Genomic DNA, 21,560 nt, shown 5'->3' with positions numbered 1-21,560 from the left:
TTATAACGATGTGATAGTGGGTCTTGTTAATGGTCAGTTTGGTGTGGAAGAATTCTAGATCAATCTAACTAGTCTGGAGGTAGTCTTTTTTTTTTTTTTTACAAATAAGAAGACATCACTGCCTGTAATACCTTCCTCTAGTGTGGTGGGCCTGAAGGTATGATAGGCAGTAAAACCCTGCACTGATGGGGTGCTCCCAATGGACTTGAAGCAGATCTCCACAATGATGCTGATGTCGACATTTTGCAGGGCAAGAGTGCTTGTACAGACTATAGTTGTTTTTGTTAAGGTTCCTAGTTCAGCAGTACCTTTATGTTATCCAGAATCTGTTTTGTCATGTTGGAAGCTTTTGAGAACTGACATTACCTAAAAAAGGCACTCTGGAGGTGTACAAGGTTTTAGCCAATATACAAAAGCCTTGGGTGTGATAGGTGCAGACTATCTCTGGCAAAATAGTTAGGATCGTTTACCTTTTCCTTCTAGGCTATTATATACTGAACCCCCTTTAAATGACATCCTTCTGTCCCCTAAAAACATACTGATTGATTGGGTATTCTACATTGTTCATAAATAATGCAACTACCCTCACACCTGTGGTCCATCTCATGGCAGAAAATGGACTAATTAACAAGAAAATTAAAATTCATCAACCTCAGTTAACTTTGCATTCTAGTTAGCATTCATAGATAATTACCAGGTAAATGCACTTATCCACTGCATCTTGTTTTTAAGTCAGACATCTCTGAGGGGTATTTATAGTCATAGGGGATAGTATGCAAGGATTTTATGAAACTGAATTGTAAATAACTTATGTTTTGTTAGCAGTAGCAGTACTGCAACAGCTACTGCTATTGTTTCCGTGGGATTTCCAATAATCACTTGTATGAAAGAATCACTCATACAAATTATTCTTAACAGTATATTACATATGATACAAAGTCCATATCACTGTTTCTGCAATGGTATTTTGTACAAAAAGCTAGATTATTGAAATTGACCCTTTCCATTTACGCACACTAAATGCCGTTCTAGTGTTCTTCCTCATTCCATCCAGCCAAGGCTTCAATGTCTTCAGACACATGTACCGGAGGCCCCTTCCAAATTTTGCTGTGGTGTCAGGTAAGTTCTAGATAAAACTGTGCATGTCACCAATGTATCTGCAATCAGTCAACAAACATATTCATGCTGAACAAACTACAGTCTGCTCCATCCAGCTGACGTAATCAGAAGATATTGTAGCATATAGTGGGAATCATTTAATTATGCCATATCTTCACCCCCATCATGATAAAATGTGTCTTTATCTCAGCACAAACTATGACCTCACATTGCTTTGCTAGCAATAAGGCTTGGCTTGGAGTTGTAAAAGATCATAACATGCATACACTTCTTATTAGACACTTATTAACTTTAACTGGCTGAGAAAACAAGAAGTTAGCTAATGGAAGGCTTACTTTTGCTCTCCACTCATGCAATATAAAAGGTTATTACTATTGATATTTCTGTTAGTCTGTGTGCTTCTCTCTCTCTCTCTCTCTCTGTCATATGCGCTCACGCGTGCACACGCACACACACACACACACACACACACACACACACACACACACACACACACACGAGCATGCAAATGCACATATGCTGCACACACAGATACACAAACATACACACACATACACACACACACACACACACACACACACACACACACACACACACACACACACACACACACACACATGAGCATGCAAATGCACATATGCTGCACACACAGATACACAGATACACACACACACACACACACACACACACACACACACACACACACACACACACACGAGCATGCAAATGCACATATGCTGCACACACAGATACACACAGATACACACACATATACACACACAGATACACACAGATACACACACACACGCATACACACAGAACACACACTCTACTGGTTTTCAGTTTGACTGTTGAAAAATTTCTTGATTATGTTAAATTTTTAGTTTAGGAAGGCTATCCTGAGGACCACTTTGAAAATCAAAAATATGAAAGTACCAAGTCAAGACAGCACACCACTACAGACGTAAAATTTATTAATAAGTAACTTGGTTATGAGTTTTCAAGAAAAATAGTCAATGTTAGAGAAAACAAAGTAAGTGGAACTGAAGAAAAATATTTAATATGGTTCTCAATGCAGTGCATGATTTCTCACTACTTTGTTAAGTAACATGGTACAGTGAAAAAGTCTAATTCAGGAAAACTGTAATAACTAATCCATTGTCAAGGAAAAGTTCTACAATTAAAAGTGTTTGCACTTGCCTGGACAGGAATGCCACTATTGCTATGCATAAAAAGACATGAGGCAAACATGCTTTCTTTGTAAGGTAGTCAGTTGTTTCCTTTGGTTATTAAATTTGGCTTTCAGTTTACAATAAATGCAATATAGTTTTGGTTTCACTTTAAGTATTCCCTGTAGCTTATTGCTCTGAATTTCACCCTGAGCAGTCCTGTGTATTTTCTTGTTAAGTTTGCTTTTTTCATTTTGACTGGTCAAATAAGCCATTTTGTCATGGCTTGCTGCTCAAACGAACAGCAGCCGAAGGCTACTGAGGTGTGGTTTTATACATACTCTGAAGGTATTATAGTTGTTGACTGTCTGTAATCTCTACCACCTAAGTTATCAAATTGTTAGTGCATATAATTTATGATTATAAACAATGATCTGAAATTAAAAACATTTAAGTTCTGTACATACTCTGTGCTTTGTTTGTCACATTATTTCTACTCTCAAACAGAAGTCTGGAATTGATTTGGCAGCCATTTTATTATAACAATATCCTAGTGGGAATGACAGCAGTATGTTGTTGCAAATTACCTATCAGAAAATTAAAAAGGCATACTGTTTCACATATACAAATTAACCTTAATCACTTTACAAATAAATGTGATGGATGTATGGTGAGGGCAGCTAAAGTTCACAGAAGGGGATAGATACCAAAATGTTTTGCATGCAATAATCAGTAAAGAATCACAAGTTCTTAAGTAATTCCATGGGTATAGAGGAATGAAGAAATGACTGCAAGCCAAATGACCTGGAAGTAATTAGTGATTCTGGCTCAAGATGAACTGGCAATGGAAAGTGGGATTGGGCAACCTGGAAGGATGGAAGTTATCTGGTCTGTAATGCTAGTACTTCCTCGTGAAAGACATGCAAAGTTTGCAGAAGACCAGGGACAAGCATTTGGCATCAGCTAATGCTCCACATACAAAGTAGCTGTACATATACATATGCAGAAGGATACATATGGAATAGTGTGGAAGTGCAGGGGTAAAACACATCTGCTACAATGGAATGGGTCTGACAAAACAGGGAAAATACAAACCTGCTGTGAATGCAGCTTAACCCTCACTTGCTTAGCCTGTACAAAGATGGCGCTACCAAAAGGAATTCCACTAAAACGAGGACTAGACCTCCCTATGAGGTGTTGTAGGGTGCTAGGATCAGGATAAAAGAAGGGGAATGAATGGATAAGTAAATGATCTGGTAGGATGGTCGTGGCAGTCAGGCAGTTTCAGGGAAAACAGGACAGATACTGAAATAGGACTGCATCTATCCTGCAGCTTTACTAATTCTTAACATATTTCCATCCACCACTGACAGTTATTCAAATGGTTTCCCACATATATTATCCAGGAATATTTTGTAAGCTGGTGTCTAAATTTTAATTGAGATTCCAGTACTATAACAGATATTGATAAGTAAATACAAATAGAATACAAGCTGCCCATTTTAAATACAGTATTATTTTACTGTTGTAAACTTATACTGCTTTAACATGCAACTTGTAGTAGTGACAGATTAGTATAAAGTTAAATGGTAGATGAGCAGTTCAGATTCAGATAAAGATATAGCCCAACAGACCTAATGTTTGCATTGAGACCAATAGTTGAAAAGAAGCTACAAATTAGGAAAAAAGTCCAAAGGGGAATTATTAGACTTGGAAACATTGCTACTATTAGTGCAGGCAATATACAAGGACCCAATCACACAGTATTCATACTCACAGAAGGGTTCTCAGAGGGAGTGGATGAACATCAGGATTCTGCTCAGAGCCCACATCTATTCATACTGGTGATGGATTGCATCACCATCAGCAAACAGGACAGAGGGGACAGATCAACAAAGCTGTGGTATGCAGACGATGTGGCACTACAAGACTCCAAGCAAGAACATCATCAAAAGGTAAGGAAATGGAATACAAAACTGAAGGCACCCAGAATGAAACTGAGTACAGATATGACAGTTGGAGGAAGTCAGGAGATAAAAATTGATATAGAAGGGAAAATAATTGAACATGTTAACAGCTTCAATTATCTGGAAGAGATAGTTCTGGAGAAGGGAAGGTTGAATGAGGAGATCAAACCTAGACTCTAAGGGGCTAAGGACATTTGACACAGAGTATCAGGGGTAGTGTTTGATAAAAGAATGCCAAAGAAGTTGTCAAACAACTTGTGCAAAGCAGTGGTGTGACCAGTACTACTTCTGCATTGTGCAGAAACATGGGCAATGAAGGCAGAGCAGCTGAGAAAACTAGAGTTGATGGAGATGAAGTTCCTGTGACAGATGACAGGATGCACACTATGGGACAGATGAAGAAATGAGGACATAAGAGCTGAAGTCAAAGTAGCTCCAATTACACAGAAGGTCAGAGAGAGCATATTACTGTAGTTTGAGCACATGTGCAGGAAAGCAGAAGACAATCTGGTGAAGATGTTTTGGGAGAGCCATAAATAATGCAAGAGGAAATGAGGATGTCCAGCAAAAAGATGGATGGATTGCACAAGAAAAGACTTATGATAGTCAGGCTTTACCATTAAAGAAGGTAAGAGAGTAGCTCTATATCAAGAAAGATGATGGTAGTTGACATGACATGTCTCTTAGCCGTGACACCCAAGAAAATTACAGTGGTGGATAGTGAGGACAGAATAAGTGGTAAAAGATGAAGAAGTTAAGACTAAAAGGTCAGTGACAGCAAAGAGAACAAAATGTGAGATTTTGTGTTGCATATTGGTATTATTTCTCTAACAGCTTTATACTTTAATGCAATGACACATGTTAATTCTTTCTATCGCTATCAAGGAGGTTTATTTTATAATCCCAATAAAACATTATAAGTATGCTCACTAAATATTTCATATGTATGTCCAAAGACTAAAATGTACTCAGCCATATAACATGAGCAGCTTGCAGAGTCATTGTCTAACTACATCATGTAATGTTAATTTAGTTGCTATAAATCCTAAAAACAAGCATCCATTATTTCAAGTCATCCTCAATATACCTCACTTTCAACTACTTCATGTAGTGGGATTTTGCAATATCCTTTAATCTTACTAAGTCACCAGAATCCATTAGACTGCCTATGCAACATTATCCTGATGGTACTCATACTTTGACTTAGGAATGGGGCCCATTCCCACCACTGTATTAGAAACCCAAAGACTTGGAGAAATGAAATCACCAAAAACAATGTTGTAATATTCTGTGAGTCTGCAAGAAACCTGCCAAGACAAACTCACTCCAACTTTCCTGGAAAGCACTTTCCTGGAACACGAGACCGTGGTGGCCAGCAGTTATGGACATATAATGCCACTATGCTTTCTGTGACCTGATAATGTAAGGATTACTCTATACATCAGGGCAAAGAAGAAGGATGATTTGCAAATAATTAGTTTCCTCATCCAAATAAGTTTATTTTGCTAAGAATGCCATACAAGACTGGAATGTCCGTGCAGTACTTTGAAGTTTTGCAGCAGGGTTTCTAGCTACCTACAGAATATCCATGATTTCAAACAGTACTGTGAAATGACACTTCTGCAGCAAACAAATTCCTACTTCTGTTGAAATATTCACAGGCATGAAATTACACTGAACCTATTGTTGCATTTGTTAGTCCTGCTCTTTTTCTGCTGTTTGGAATGTGCAGTTGAATCAATGCTTATAAGAATATTAATACATAAAGTATAGTTTTATTGTTTATGTATTTAGTGGACTTTGTTTTCTAATTAGAATCAACTGAGGCTATTGTCTTTCAAGAAAGAGCACAACGACATGTAAAATGACTAGGAAATGTGGTCAGAGCACTGAGAAAAAATTTTGCTCACCAGTAGGACCCATTCAGTAGGTGAAGGGTTAATTTTCATGTGATACTGAGAAATGGAGACAGTTGAGTGTATATGTCTATGTGTATGTGTATGAGTGTGCACGCGTGTCTGAATGTATGTGAATGTGTGTATATGTGCATGCACTTGTCTGCATGTGTGTGTGTGTGTGTGTGTGTGTGTGTGTGTGTGTGTGTGTGTGTGTGTGTGTGTGTGTCTGTGTGTCTGTGTGTGTAAAAATTATGGTAAAGGTAAAAAATAAATGGTTAAGCTATGAATATCCATTGGAAAATTGCAAGCTAGGAAAATTACATGTCATTTTTATTACATATGCCTTAAGTGCAGTAACAGTGAATCAAAAATTAGAAAAATGATTAAAAAAAACTTTGCAGGGAAAGTCATTAAGAAAATCCTGAGGTAAACTTGGTAAGTAACATTTCTAGAGGACAATATTCTACACAATAGCAACAAACATGGGCTCATATCTAGAAGGAGCTGTTAGTTAAACTTGATACATTTGTGTGACTGCGATGCAAAAGAACTTGACAAGGGAGTACAACAGATATAGTCTAACTGGACTTCAGCAAGACCTTAGACTGTGTCCCACACAGGAGGCTAATGGGAATACTGGAGTGGTGGAGGCAGGACTAAAACTGGAGAACTGGTAGTGCATGGTTGAACAGTAGGACAAAGAGTGTTTTAGTGAACGGGCAATGTCAGGAATTAGGAAAGTGACTAATGGAGTACGGTAAAAGTCTGCCTTAGGTCTAGTATCTGTGTGCTTATCTCAGACATCTCTCAGAAACTGGAGATCAAGATCAACCACTTTGATGATGACGCAAACACAGCTGCAGTGGTGAGGGGCGGATCCAGCAAAGTATTTAGAAAGACTGAATAAATGGGCTGAAAGTTGGCAGCTGTGGTTTAATGCCAAAAGTGCCAGCTGCTGCACGTGATGTCGCATGTCTCGTATTCAAATGAGACACTGAGGCACAGAATGTGTTCAAGTCATTTATTGTACATAAACACATCAGGATCTGCAACTTGTACATATACTTCGAACTTCATATGCTTACTGGCTGACTCATTACCTCTGTCACACTCACATGTGCATCTCCATTCAAGCTTGCGCTCACACTGACTGACTATACAAAATGGCACTGATCTCACATATGCTCAAGTAACTTATATGCACGTGCTGTCAAGCTACAGTGGCTGGCTAGGTTTGATATACACACTGATCTACATCCTACCTTTTTAAGTTTGTTTGACATTGCAAAACAGGAGAACAAACACATACTTAAAAGCTAGACATTATTTCCACATTTCAATAAAACATAATTGGCTTCATGTCCAAGTTGCTGTGTATTGAGGACTGAGTCTGGAAATTCTACCCGATATAGTAACACAGAAATTCTGATTGGGTTTAGCAACAGGTATAATCTCTGGGGATTCTTTCAATACTGGAACATCAGGGTTTGAAGGAAGCACACTGTCCTTTTGAATTCAAACAGTTGTAGAGTCACTCTGGATTTTAGAGTCATTGGCACAGGCAATCTGCTGTGGTACTGGTTCAGAGACAGGTAGCACATGTCTATGATTCCTTCTGAAATCCATTCCTTCTGATTGTATCATGTAAGATCTCAGTATCTCACAAATATTCGTCATGATTCCCACTCAGTCATATGTTTTAGATGTTTGCATTCTCACAACTTCTCCTTGCAGTAATGGTCAAAGGGATTTATTGGTCTTATCATAGTACAACTTTTGTGACTGACGTTTTCTCGAACATTGAGCCTTTACCACTCTGTTGTTCCTTTAATTTGGTGCTGATTGCAAGAGTTGTTTGTGTCTGTCTGGACATCAATCTCTGAGCAGGTGAACCAAATAAGTTGTCTCAAGGAATGTTTCTGAGATTGCATAAGTTAAGGAAAACTTAGGTACAATCTCTCTTGGATTTCTCCAACAAGTGTTTTGCATTCTGAACTGCACATTCAGCTAAACCATTGGATTGTGGATACTTAGGACAAGGGTAATATGGCAAAGTGCCAAGACTCAGCAAATTTCTTGAACTGCTGACTTGTAAACTGTGCACCATTATCAGACATGTCTTTGTGCCAACTACCATGGACAGAAAAATGTCTCTTCAATTTTGTAATGACTGTGATGGATGTCAAGTTAGGAAGTAGGTCAATTTCAAACCAATTTGTGTAAGAGTCTAATAACACTAAGTAATATTGACCATTCTATTCAAAAATATCTGTCACATCTGTTGATCATGGTAATTCAAGAATTTGGTGTACCTGAAGTGGATCTTTTTGTTGATGTAGTATGGTGCTGTTGCAAATTGAATATGCTAGAGTTTCCTTCTCAATATCTTTGGACATAGAAGACCAAAATACAATGCCGCTTGCCATTCTTTTGGTTGAATCAGTACCTGGGTCACTCTGATGCAAGATTTTGATATATTCTTTTTGTAATGCTTTAGGAATTACCACTTTTGGACCTTTCATGACGATGCCATCTTCCATCATGAGTTTGTCTCTGTAAGGAAAATACTGCTGAATGTCAAGTAGTAAACTGGTTTGTCATGTTGACCATCCATGACTGATAACGTTTTTTCAACTTCTGGAGAATTGAGTCTGAAGCTGTGTGATTTCTAAGTTTATCAATGCATGATGACAAAACATTTCTGACTTCCATGACTTCAAAGTCTGCTGTTTCATTCTCATGCTGCTCTGTCGTTTGTCTAGGTGCACAAAACAAAGCATCAGCAAGGTGCAAGTGTTTACCCTTTTTGTAAACAATATTGAAATTTTACTTTTGCAATTTTAACATTGTCTATTGCAATTGTGCTGGGACAGTATGCATTGGCTTTTTCAAAACTGTCAACTGTGGCTGGTGATCAGTCTTTATTTGGATAGGTCTGACATAAATATAATCATTGAACTTCGAACATGCGAACACTACTGACAAAGGTTCTTTGCATATTTCTGCATAATGCTGCTCTATTTGGGTTAAAGTTCTTGATGCATAGGCTACTGGTATGCCTTCTTGAAGACATGCTGCACCAAGGCCGTACTTTAAAGCATCACAAGAAAGAGTTACAGGTTTGCGAATATCATAATATCTAAATGTGAGTGGACTGGCAATTTTCTTCTTCAGAATATCAAATGCTCTTTGGTGTTGTTTCAACCAGGACCAGTTTACCTTTTTGCATGTCAACTCACGTAATGTGGCAGAAGGCTCACCTAAGTCTGGGATGAACTTCATAAATAGTTGACCATTCCTAGAAAACGTTGTAAAGATATGACATTCTCTTGAATTGGCACTTCAAAAATTGCTATTTACTTAGATGGATCTGGTTGTAGGGCAGAACTGGTAAAAAAATGTCCCACATAAGTAACTTCTTTCAGTTTGCATTTACAATTCTGAGAATTCAGTTTAAGATTTACTTCACATGCATGGTCTAGAACTTTCCTGAGATTTCTATCATGTTCGTCTTCACCATTGCCTCCAACAATAATGTTGTCTACTATAATAGTAGATGGATAACCAGAACAAATTTGTTCCATGGCATGTTGAAAGACCTCACTAACAGAATTGATTCCAAATGGCATTCTTAAAAGCTGTATCTACCAAATGATGTACTAAATGTAGTTAACAATGAAGATTTGCAATCCAACGAATTTTGCCAAAAAAAGCTTTTTGCATCTAAGACTGAAAAAAACAGTGGAATTTGGCATGAGACCGGCTACCTCTTCTACTGTACGCATCGGATGATGAGGACACTTAAGTGCTTTATTTATGTCTCTTGGATCAATACATATTCAAATATCATCTAAGTTTTTCTTATGAGTTACGACCATGGAGGATACTCATTCGGTCGGCTCTTCTACTGAAGTAAGGATGCCCAAATTCACCATTTTGTATAGTTATGCTTTTACTTTACACTGCATTGACATTGGAATCTTCCAAGCTTGTCTGACAACTGGGCTTACTTCATGGTTTAACTTCATGGAATATGTGACTGGAAGTTTACAAGTTCATCTTTGAAAATATCAGCATATGTATTAAAAGTATTCTGTGTAAAACTATCACTGTTATTCATACTTATATGGTGAAGCTCTTTATTAAATGAAATCTGTCCCATTCTTAGACTGTCTTTGAGGCCTAACAGTGACTGCACGTGTCTGTTGACTACATAAAACTGCAAGTCATAGCTGTTTCCAGCAGAATGGCATGAAAGAACTACTGTGCCATCAGTTTGAATTTCTTCAGCACCATGAGCCAACTAGTTTTGCACACTTTGGTGGATCAAGTTTTTCAACATTTGTACTGATATAACATTGCAATTAGATCCAGTGTCTACTTTAAGCTCTACAGGCTTCCCATTAATTTGTACAGTACAAAATATTTCACTCCTTGCTGACAACTGATAGTCTACTGTATTAACTGTTTCATTGATCACAGAGACACCATCAACATAAAAAATTTGCTCACAGCCTTAGAGTTTGCTAGTTGCTAGAAGTCTAAATCGCAAGATGCACTCACTCGAAGCACTCCTCAAAATGGAGAACACTGACATTTGTGCTGTAACTGAGACCTGGTTTAAAGCAGCAGAACATACCCCTGCGCTACCAGGTTATAACTCATTCCACACTTTTTGGCTCCAGAACATAGACCAAAGCTCAAAAGACAGTGGTGTCTCCATACTCATAAAGGATATTCATACCTCCAGACTAGTAGCCCGGGTTTGGAATCATTCCTGTATTTTTTAGGTGATAACCCCAGAACAAATGTTTTAATAGAATTAATACAATGCTGTTTGGAAAACAACATTTTCAAATGTAATGGTCAACTGTATAAAAAGCTACAAGGTATGGCCATGGGGGCAGCTTTTGCCCCCATGTATGCTAACTTGTGAAAGAATAATATTAACTGTTGCTAGCATGATTATTAGCTTGAATAAAAAGCTGCAAGAATGATATGAAATATAAAGGGTTAGTTTAGTAATAGTATACAATGCAGAAAAATAGTAAGTGTTCTGGCAAGCATATATAGCTTAATTAGATATTGGCATCCATGTAAAGGAGTATGTTATTGAGAAACAAAGTCTGTAAAAATAACTGTGCAGATGGCAGTTGAAAGGACATCAATGAAGTAAAAAGATGTAACATCAAGCAAGTTAAAGTTGGAACACCAAGTTTCAGATAGTGCTGGAACACCCACGTTTCAGATAACTGAGTTCCTTAGACTACCGAACTTGAAAGAATCAAGGGCAAATCATAAATTAGAAGAACAAAAAAAAATGTTATACAAAGGAAGATTGTAATACATCAGACTGAGAAAAAATATCAGCTTTTTGGTATAAATATGAGTGTGTATAGACAAGCTTTGGGAATTTTCCATAGAGAGCTGACAGCATCTGTGTTGCATGCTTGTAGATCCGAAAGGAAAATGTAATAGTAAATGCATATTAACTGAAGCAGTTTGTCTGTGTATTTGTTGTACTTACTACAATACAGTAATAAGACTAGTTGGTCAAAATAAATAGTTAAATATACTGTGGTATGCATGCATGTAAATGCAAGTAGCAGCAAGAAAACAACAGAAGACATGTGTATATAATTCTTCAATGGTAAGCCACAGTTGACGGGCCGAATGATTTATTTTTGTGAAAACTACAGCTTCTTTTTCATTTTATTCAGTTAGTACATCCAGTTACATTGCAAATGTTTGCCTCCATCTTCTGCACAGTATCCAGTAGCAGAACAGTGCATCTCTGCAAGTTCCACAGGCCCTGTACATTCACATAGCTGAATCTGCCAGCTGTGTTTGACCACCTTTTGGGAGAATCAATGAGGGATTTTTACATTTTCTCAAAGGAAGATTTATCCAACATCCATCTCATTCTATAGCATGGATGCCATAAACAAAAGAACTGTAAAGTCTAAGACTACCTTTCAGGTAGACAGTAATAATATTCCAGCACATGTATGGTCAGAATTTAGACATTGGTATAAACAAAACAGTAACACAGGTAGTACTTTACTAGGTAAAGTTGATGTCAATGCTTTATATAAATGCATTATGTTTGACTGACATCTTAAACAGCAACATCATTTGTATGACAATAAATGTTTATTGTGCAAGTCATATGAAACTGCTTTCTGTGTGCAATGTCATAAAAGTAATGGTAAACAACTAGACGCATTATGTCCTGTCACCACATTTACAATGTTAATTTCAGAGTTATAATATCAGTCAAGTCAGTTACTTACAGAATCCTCTGTACATCTTGCTAGACAAAAGTGGCATAAAACCACTGCACATTACAAAACAGATAAAAACAGAGACAAGGTTCATGGTGAACTGACAAAAAGATTTAATAAACTTTTACGACACAGTCAGAGTGAGTTCAAAAAGTTCAGACAACATATGCAAACACTTTTTCAGATGCGCATAAGAGTTCTAAAGTCAACAGAACAGAATACTGACAAATATAATCTGGTTAGTAAAGAGTTAAAGCAACAGCAGTTAACTACACTGATAGAAAATAATTTACAACGTACTATTCTACCTTTAGGAAATGGTTAAGCGTACACAGCAAAAACTTTCAATCAGTTAAAGCAAGGCACTTAAATGGTGATTTTCAAACCATTTCAAATAACAAAACAGTTCTAGAGTATAAAAATCAAATAAAAGTAGTTAAACACAGTAAAGACTTGACGTCACAAGACTGATATGCATGTATTTTCTTTTCATCTAAAGTGCAGCAAAAGGCAAATGACAGCAAATGTAAATCATGTAAATGTATCTGTTTTACGCATGTGTTAGGTAAGCCAATATTTCTTTTGTTTCTTACAATATTTTATAATTGTATAATAGCATAAAAAATAGCACAGACTCCAGCAAAAACAGTATTCAAAAGCAATATTATGCATAGTTAGGCAAGTTAATGTTTATTACAACTGCATTCTAATATCAAGTTGCAAGTATATTAACGAATGACTGAAGGTATGAGTAAGTGCTAAAGGAGTTATGGGTTAAACATCTGGAATGCGCAGAAAAAAAAAACTATGTGAGCTCAAATCTTTCCAGGTTGGAATGGGTAGTTACAAGGAATGTTGCATAACATAAAATGTTACTGGTACTGAAATTTATAAGGTCAAGGAAACAAGACTGGTCACCAGGCCAAATGGCTTATGTTTTTCTTAAACATTATTGTTAAGTATACATGTACAACATTAAGCAAAAAGCACAAAAGTCTACAAAAATCCTGTTTGGTAATTGTAATAAGATGTCACACATGTGCATACATGTCATTAATAATCTGTTTGCAAGTAAATAGTACACTGGGTACAGTCAGTACATAGGCTATAGTATGCAGTTAAAATACATTATGCAGGTCCCTTTACAAAAAGGGAGTGTACGAATAGCTAGTAGTAACAGTAAACATCTTTTCAAAATGGGTTAAAGCAATTCCTACTACAACTTTGATGGTATAGGCAACAGCAAAAGCTTTATAAAATATTTTCTGTTTTTGAAAATGATCAAATCAAAAAGCAAATGTGTAAGACCAAAGTGTCACAGTCTAGGTAACAGTCAAAGGACAAGCATGCATTCAGTTCTCACAGCATAAAGCAAATAAACAATACTGCAATAAAATGATGTATACTACAGGGGGAAGGGCTTGATTTCAATTGGGTCTATATTACATCACCGAACGCTTAAAAAAGCAAACAGTGATTAATCGACCCTATGTAAGCGAAAGCTTACAATGTCAAACTATCAGAACAGTGATTTTTTTTTTCCAATGGAAAAAATTGCTGTTCCAACAAAAAAAAAAAGAAAAAAGAAAACACTTTAAACATTACATTAAGTGGGGGGCTTCACCCCCACACCCCCCAATGTGAGGGGGCTATGCCCTCCATCCCCCTACTTAAATATACCAACTCCGAGATCGTACTACAGTGCTGAAAATGGCAAAGTAACGAAGCGGCCAAGCAAATTCTTTCCCAGGGAAAAAATTTGCTTAAAAGCCGCTTCGATATTTTGACTTTTCGGTCTTTTAAGTTCGACCAAGACGCATTCTTTCGAATGCATCTTCGGTCTTGTAATAGGAACCCTTTCAATTTTATACTAACTGTGTAAACAGTACAGCAAAAGGTATTAAAATAAAGGTACAAACTGTTAATAACAAAAATACATTTTAATGTTTCAGGTAATGTAATTAGCAGGCTTCAGTTTAATGCTAAGTCTGTAAATTGGATTTTTTTTTTCCAATGGAAAAAATTGCTGTTCCAACAAAAAAAAAGAAAAAAAAAAACACTTTAAACATTACATTAAGTGGGGGGCTTCACCCCCACACCTCCCAATGTGAGGGGGCTATGCCCCCCATCCCCCTACTTAAATATACCAACTCTGAGATCGTACTACAGTGCTGAAAATGGCAAAGTAACGAAGCGGCCAAGCAAATTCTTTCCCAGGGAAAAAATTTGCTTAAAAGCCGCTTCGATATTTTGACTTTTCAGTCTTTTAAGTTCGACCAAGACGCATCCTTTCGAATGTGTCTTCGGTCTTGTAATAGGAACCCTTTCAATTTTATACTAACTGTGTAAACAGTACAGCAAAAGGTACTAAAATAAAGGTACAAACTGTTAATAACAAAAATACATTTTAATGTTTCAAGTAATGTAATTAGCAGGCTTCAGTTTAATGCTAAGTTTGTAAATTGGACTGAGTGTACATTACAGCCATGTATATACAAATGCAAAAACAATCTGTACAAGCAAGTGTATTCTGTACAGTATATACTAAATGATTTATCTATGTAAGTAGAGTAACAAGTCAAAGCTTGACATTTGTGGCATGTGTTTTTTTTTTCAAAAAAACAAGACTGCAATGCCTTTGCAATAAAATCTTCAAGAATTGTCAATAAATTACTGTATAGAACATCACTGTATAGAGTCATATTCAGATTCATTCAGTTCTAATAGTAATGGTTGTCTTCATTGTGTTGACAATATAAAAATGTGTTAACTTGCTGTATTAAAAGAAAACTAAAGGTTTTGTTTCCCAATGTCTTTCTAGTTAATAGCAATATAACTTGACTAAAAAGTGCATGCTAATATAGACAGTTTTGGATTTAAAATAAAACAGAGGGAATGTATACAGTGATAAATATGTTTAAAAATGTGTAAATGCATGTGCACATCTATTTGCTAGTTAGATGCATATACACATCTGTTGCTATAATATATGTAGAAATAATATAGTTAGTTAAATACATGTATTTCTGTTTGGTAGCATACATATATTCTGGTACAGTTTGAGACAAGCTGAAGGTTTAGTGTCTGAAACATGCTTCAAGGACTATAGATAAAAATGCAGCTATAAGACAAGACACACAGCATTCAACACAGACATCTGCATTTCATTTGCATCATTCTGAACATCAAAACAGAGGGAATTACAATATTCACAAATAAAACTTGGTTAGGAAATGCTACACAAAATAGAACACAAGACAATTTCAGTTGTGAAAAGCATACAGCATGTACTTTTGTGAGGATAACATTTAACACAAATATAACAGCATGGTTAGCTGAACAAGGTCAGGCATACATAAAAGTAGAGAAAAAAATCAAAGACTGACAAACATTTCAATAAACAGCTCTGTCTCTATTAGATGCTGTACATTACCTCAAAAATGTAACCATTCTGACAAGGAAAGACATCATGCAAAAATGTCACAGCGTGTAGACAATAACACAAAAATAACTCAACAGGGAAAAAAGGGTATGATTTCTACCAATACTCTGTTTATTTGTATAAACAGCACAGTAATACAAGAAAAGGGACAATGAGTTAAAATATTTACCATTTTGAGTAACAGGCCAGTACTTCATACAGATCAAATGGTAAAAATACCATCCAGTTGTACTATGATAGGACAACAATACCAAAAAAAGCAATATTGCACTTCAATATTATATTTCCAAGTTTTAAAGATACCAAATGCAAATTTAAAAGAGCTTGGTATAAAATTGAATAAAACAAAATATCTCACAGATTGTACATTTACAAGCACAATGGAAGTAAGTAATTACAAGTATCTTTGATAGACAGATTATAATTTAGTACTAATGCATCTAAATTTGTAAATTAAACAAAATGTTGTGTAAATGGACAATATTGCCTTTAAATTTCAAAATGTTTGTTAAAGTGGCACCACATTTTGTATGTGTGGTTTTAAATAATCCAGTGTTAATAGTAAAAGACAAAAACAGAAGCTGACACTGCCCATAATTGGTGGGACATATTTGGAGGTTGGTCGTCATCTGGGACCAAATTGCTAAATTAGTTAATACATCCTGTGTTGGTAGTTTTAGGGGTCATAATAATAATGACAGCTTAAAATTGTTTTATATGCTTCAGGTTACAAAGAGTTGCAATAACTCAACAAGTCATGGTAAATACTGTAAATAGCAATGCTGATGAAACAAATGCAGTCTGTTCTTTAACTGAAATTTAATCCCTTCCTCAAAAAAAATAAAATAACAGGGAACTGAAAGAATAATAGTAATTGTTGCTAGCATGATTATTAGCGTGAATAAAAAGCTGCTGGAATTATATGAAATATAAAGGGTTAATTTAGAAATAATATAAAATGCAGAAAAATCGTAAGTGTGCTGGCAAGCATATATAGCTTAATTAGATATTGGCATCCATGTAAAGGAGTATGTTATTGAGAAACAAAGTCTGTAAAAATAACTGCACCGATGGCAGCTGAAAGGCCATCAATGAAGTAAAGAGATGTAACATCAAGCAAGATAAAGTTGGAACATCAAGTTTCAGATAGTGCTGGAACACCAACGTTTCAGATAACTGAGTTTTCTTAGACCACTAAACTTGAAAGAATCAAGGACAAATCATAAATTAGAAGAACAAAGAAAAGTGTTATACAAAGGAAGATTGTAATACATCAGACTGAGAAAAAATATCAGACTTTTTGGTATAAATATGAGTGTGTATAAACAAGCTTTGGGAATTTGCCACAGAGAGCTGACAGCATCTGTGTTGCATGGTTGTAGATCCGAAAGGAAAATGTAATAGTAAATGCATATTAACTGAAGAAGTTTGTCTGTGTATTTATTGTACTTAGTAAAATACAGTAATAAGACTAGTTTTATTCATAGTAAATAGTTAAATATACTGTGGTATGCATGCATGTAAATGCAAGTAACAGCAAGAAACCAACCAAAGGCAGTATTTAAATTTTTATCTTGTTCATGGATCTTTTTGAGGATCTTTACATTTATAGAAATATATTTTATAATAAATATGTGGAAAGATACTATAGATACATAGATGACTTGATTTTCGTATCTAAGGGTGGACAAGGAGATATTCCCGAATTTTTAAGGGACTTACATAATAATAGATTTGGAATTAAGTTTGATGGGATTCAACAAGGAAAACGTAAATTATCTAGATATAATGGTGGAAGGAATGGAAGATGGAATGATTAGAACACAAATGCATAGGAAATTCGAGGAAAGAGGTTACATACTACATGGTGAAACCTGGCACCCAGCACATACCATAGAGTCAATACCATATGGAGAAATCCTCAGAATAAAGAGAATGTGCAGTGATAAAAAAGATTATGAAAAGAAATGAGCAAAACAGTAGATATGTTGATTAATAGAAGATATAAACCTAATAAAATACAGGAAGTTATAAACAAGATTGATAAAGACAGAAAAGAAAAAAATCATGATACAAAATATGAGAATAAAAAACAGAAAAGCACAGACTTAAATAAGGACTTGTTTTTTGTGACAAAATATACAATTTTTAGTGAGAGGTTAATAGAAGGAGTAAAACATGGACGGGGCATTCTGAGAAATGATAAACATCTTGAACATGTTTATAATAAAAAAAAAAACTTTTTCATATACCAGGGGAGAAATTTGAAAGATTTCTCGGTACATGGAGTATTTAAGTTACCAAATAATGTTAAATCTAAAGAAAATAGCCAAAAAGGAACTTTTCCCTGTGGAAAATGTAGTATTTGTTCATTTATAACAAATAGCTTTTCACATATTAATGGAATAAAATATCAAGAAAAAGGAATCTACAATTGTGCAAGTGAAGGAGTAATATATTGTTTAAAATATCCATGTAATAAATATTATACTGGAGAGAGTAAAAGAAGATTAGCAACCAGATTAAAGGAACATATACATGATTTTAAAAAAGGCTGTAATTACAGCCCAGTTGCCATGCACTTTTTGGCAAACATGGAGGGGACCCTTTGGGGTTACAAGTAATAGTATTGGAGCAGGTTTTAAAGGACAATTTTAGAATTTAGATACAAAAAACAGCTCAGAAAGAAGGAATCAGTATTTATTTTGAAGTTTAACACTTTGAGTCCTGCAGGACTAAACCAAGAATGCAAATGGAAATGTTTTTTGTAGTGACGTATTTTTAAAGATTTTTTTGAAATTGTTACTTGATGTCAATTGATGTCTTAATGCGTTGACTTTTTAATGAAGCTGTTTCTCTAGTAATTCATACTCTGTTAAAGGCTTGTAGGAGCTGAGGTGCTAGAGCAGTTATTTGGTGTGTTTTGCATTCGTTTTTTATTAAACTGTTTTTGAGTATCACTCGCCTTTTCTTGTGTGTTGGCAATAACATAGAAAATTTGCTCACAGCCTTTAGAGTTTGCTACTTGCTAGAAGTTTAAATCTCAAGATGCACTCACTCAAAGCACTCCTCAAAATGGAGAACATTGACATCTGTGCTGTAATGGAGACCTGGTTTAAAGCAGCAGAAAGTACCCCTGCGCTACCAGGTTATAACTCATTCCACACCTTTCAGCCCTAGAACATAGACAATAGCTCCAAAGGTAGTGGTGTCTCCATATTCAGAAAGGATATGCACACCTCCAGACTAGTAGCCCAGCATAAAGCATCTGAGATACTCCAGGTACAACACTGGGTAAGACGGCGATTCAGGTCGTAGCCTGCTATAGGTCACCAACCATGTCCCAAGACTCTCACTCCACATTCCTAAGCACCCTGGAAACTATTAAGATCCAACCCAACACTCTCATACTGCGTGACTTCAACTACCCCTCAATCCTCTGACAAAACTACTCATGCACCAATGCACTGGCCCAACGCTTCCTGGAATTCATCATTTCCAATGCCCTGGACCAGCTCATTTTTACCCCCACTAATGAAGCAACATCCTTGACCTGGTTATTACTAACATGGGCAACCATTGCTCTACACCAATAGTCAATTCCTCCCTGGTTAGATCTGACCTCAAACTAATCAGCATGGAAATCTACATCTCACCCACACCCCATGCAAAGGTATCCACCATGAAAAACTTCTCCAAAGTTAACTTTGGACTCCTAAAAACAGGGGTGGCTAACTTCATGGCACCCATGCCAATGGAAAATAGATGCATGACTGCCAAATCATACCCCAATGCACTGTACAAACATGTACATAAATGCATGAAACTAACCATACCCAACAGAACCAGGACACTCTCCTCCAAAAAAAGGAAGCCAGTCTGGTGGTCCCCTGCCATTCATAAACTCTACAACAGAAGGAAGAAACTGTTGCAGAAAAAGGTGAAGTCCCAAGACTGGAAAAAATCCCTTATTAGCCTCAACAAAAAGTTGAGCTCCCTCATCAAAACCTCCAAAGCCAGCTATGAAGGCAGAATTGCGGCATACACTAAAAACAAACACAAAGCCTTCTATAGTTATATCAATAATCTCCCTGGTAATACCCAGATTTTCTCTGAGTTGCTGCACAATGGTACCTCCTATATTGAGCCAACAGATATTGCCAACATACTGGCTAACAGATTCAGTGCCAACTTTACCCCTCTCTCCCCCACTAAAAGACCAATCTCAGTACCGGAAGAATGCCAGGCACCCAGCATTACTGCAGCACAAGTTAATTGTCTAAGGCCAAAAATTGTCTAAGGCCAAAAATACAGCTTCCATAGGACTCAAAAATATCCCTGGCTGTGTTCTACATGAATTACAAAATGAACTGGCACTACATCTGTATGCTTTGTTCATTCACAGCCTCACCTCAGGCTTTGTCCCTACCAAATGGCACACTGCTACAGTCATCCCTCTCCATAAAGGAGGAATGACTACAGATCTTGGAAATTATCACCCCATTAGCCTGATGAGTCTGATATGTAAGGCTATAGAGCACATCATCATGGACCTAATTAACAAGGATATAGGGAATCTCCAAACTCTAGATCCCATACAGTTTGGTTTTGTGAAAGGTAGATCATGCCTGCTCAACCTAGTTGACTTCTTTGAGTCAGTCTCCAGAGCTGTGGATGAAGGTAAGGCAGTTCATACAGCCTACCTTGATCTGGACAAGGCCTTTGATACCATTCCTCACTCAGGAATTATTGATAAAATCAGCAAGCTAGGCATCAACCCCTATATCATTAGGTGGGTTGCAAATTGGCTCACAGATAGAACCCACAGTGTGAAAGTAGTGGACTCCAAGTCAGACTGCTGACCAGTCATGAGTGGAGTCCCACAGGGATTGGTCCTGGATCCCCTTCTGTTTGGCATCTACTTCTCAGAAGCCCAGGCCAACACCACGGAGGGACTCTGGCTGACCAAATCCGCAGACGACTGCAAGCTGGGAGCCATTATTAACTCCCCAAGTGATGTAGACATCTACAGATAGGTCTCACTGAGACCAATGACTGGTGTTGAAACCATGGCCTTAAGCTTAATGCCAAAAAATTAATCTTCATCCTCTTTGGGAAAAACTCAGTTCCCACTAATTACCACATTGATGATAGCCCACTAAACACTGAAGGCATTATAAGAGAACACTGAAGGTGTTATAAGAGATCTGGGGACACAGGTTGACAGCAACCTCTCCTTTGACCACCACATTGCCACTGTGGTCAGAAAATCCTTCTATACCAAGGGTTTTGCATCCAGGAAGAAAGAGGCCATCATTTCTCTCTACTCTTCCCTCATTAGACCAGTCATCGAGTATAATGCCCCATTTGGCATGTACCTCACCAAACACCTGCAACAGCTGGAGAGGCCACAGATGTACCTCACGAAGACAATCCTAGACTTAAACACATGTCCTACATGGACAGACTCAAAAAACTCCAGATATTCTCTGTCTCATATCATATACTAAGAGGCAATCTCTGCTTGACATACAATGCCAAGTCTTTCTCATCTCTGTTAGAAATGTTACATCTGAAGAAATCCCAATCCCTCCACACCACAATCTCCAGGGACCTCAATCTCATTACCACAATCAACAGAACATGCTGGAGGGAGAGGTTCATTACTCAGAGACTGCCCA

Source organism: Protopterus annectens, chromosome 12.part0, assembly GCF_019279795.1.
Source record: "Protopterus annectens isolate FY-2018-M chromosome 12.part0, PAN1.0, whole genome shotgun sequence".
NCBI classification, from domain to species: domain Eukaryota; kingdom Metazoa; phylum Chordata; order Ceratodontiformes; family Protopteridae; genus Protopterus; species Protopterus annectens.
Note: the sequence above shows the minus strand (reverse complement) of the source record.